Source organism: Eucyclogobius newberryi, unplaced genomic scaffold, assembly GCF_026437365.1.
Source record: "Eucyclogobius newberryi isolate DKJ021-1_F unplaced genomic scaffold, fEucNew1.0.hap1 SCAF_1, whole genome shotgun sequence".
NCBI classification, from domain to species: Eukaryota; Metazoa; Chordata; class Actinopteri; order Gobiiformes; family Gobiidae; genus Eucyclogobius; species Eucyclogobius newberryi.
The window spans coordinates 32,411,465-32,413,252 of record NW_027315723.1 but is presented as its reverse complement, the minus strand read 5'-3'; the positions used below and the strand labels follow the sequence as shown (position 1 = coordinate 32,413,252).

Sequence of the window (1,788 nt, the reverse complement as noted above, 5' to 3'; positions counted from 1 at the left end):
ATCTGCTCCAAGCCATTGTTATTAGTATGTTTTATGTGAATCAAGTGGAAGACATTACAGATCTAATTCACTTTTGTAATAACATGATGTCACTCCAGGGAGATAAAAAAACAAACCTCAGTAATAACCAAAATATGCAAACATGCTCAGCAAATGTGTGGTGAGCCTGAACGTGTTTAATTATATTATTGGGTTTCCAGGATGTGACCAGCAAGAACACAATATTTAATGAAGATCATCTGTGAAGAGAAGGGCAGAATCAGGACATGATCAAGAGCTATTTTAAATTATAGATGTAACCACCAAATACATTTTAATTTAATATAACAACCTACTTACTTTGTTTAGAATAAAAAGTAGAAGATTATAAGACTAAACAAACTGTATAATATGTGATATTAGGCTATTTTTTAATATGGTGCTGGCCAAATTCATTTTATATATTCATAATACGTTTATGCAGTTTGAATTCGCGGGTTACAAACTGTAACTGTTTCTCTTCTATTAAAGTCAATTAAGCAAAACAAAGTAGTACAAAAAAGTGTCGACGAGGATGGGATTCGAACCCACGCGTGCAGAGCACAATGGATTAGCAGTCCATCGCCTTAACCACTCGGCCACCTCGTCGCGTAGTAATACGCAGTTGTGCTTAGGCTTTTTGTAGACACATCCATGAACCTTATAACTTCAAAATAATCGTCATTTAGATGTTATAAATGTACAAATGTTTTGTATTTGCTTAACTAAAACTCACCGTCTGTTGAGAAAAGGCGCGCGGGGAACTAGTTTACGTCCACAGCCGTGAGAGCGCGAGCTGCGGCCACTGCGCGTCTGAGGCTCCGGGTCTTCCAGAACCACAGAATACTGTTCAAACTCTGTAAGAATCATATTCAAAACTGCTCTGCGTGCATTACCACAGAGCACCGCAGTCACCACTTCTCTATTTTCACAACTAATCTCGATTTAGTTCGTCGGAACAACGTTGTATTCACACTGTCGTACTGGTAACGGCCACATGGGGGCGCTTTAGACCGCAACAGCGTGACTAAAATGGTATAACTTCTGTCGAGTGCAAGAAAAAAGCAATGCCTGGTAATAAAACCAAGGCTGTTTAACATAAATAGAAGGACGGCAAACATCACAACAATAAAACACGTCATTTGGCTTTGGTGTGATTGAGTTGTGGTTAAATTAAAGGAATATTCCTAAATATATGTATATGTTTTCCATTACATTTTTCATGAATTGAATTGAAGTAACCCAAGGCATAGGAACTCAAACCCCACAGTCTCTTTAAGCTCTTCATTAAGTTACAGTTTTACTGATCTTACCAGAGTCAAAGTCCTGAGTTGGTCTTACAGCCCTAATAAAGCTGAAGGGCTGAAGGTCCATGAAGAGGATGCATAATCATAAACTACCCTCACATTAGGATGGACACTTGGAGAATACTGTTGGCTCTGGCCCTGGTGGCTTCTGTAAACACTGTGAGTTTACCAGACGTGAGGCTTTTATTATAATTGTGTTATTTATAATATTACTCTCTGTTTGGTTCACAGGTACCCATCTCTCATGATGTACACGGTAAGGCCATATCTGGGATCGTGAGGACATAAGTCTTTAAGTGTAATGTTTTGTCTTTTACAATCCTCCACGACTAGAGTCATACTTCTACTGCTACTGTTGTTGCTACGACAACTTCTGCTCTGACATGAGTCCAGAGTGTCTCTTTGGCTTTACCAACATTACGCTGCAAAACTGCCAATCCACCACTAAAGCAGAATTAGGGCG

At 39.1% G+C, this 1,788-nt stretch overlaps 1 non-coding gene across 1 annotated transcript; it reads right to left on the bottom strand.

The window, feature by feature from the left end:
- Window positions 1-545: 545 nt before the first annotated feature.
- Window positions 546-627, bottom strand: trnas-gcu (transfer RNA serine (anticodon GCU)). Its single transcript has one exon. It is a non-coding gene; the product is annotated as a tRNA-Ser (tRNA).
- Window positions 628-1,788: the final 1,161 nt, after the last annotated feature.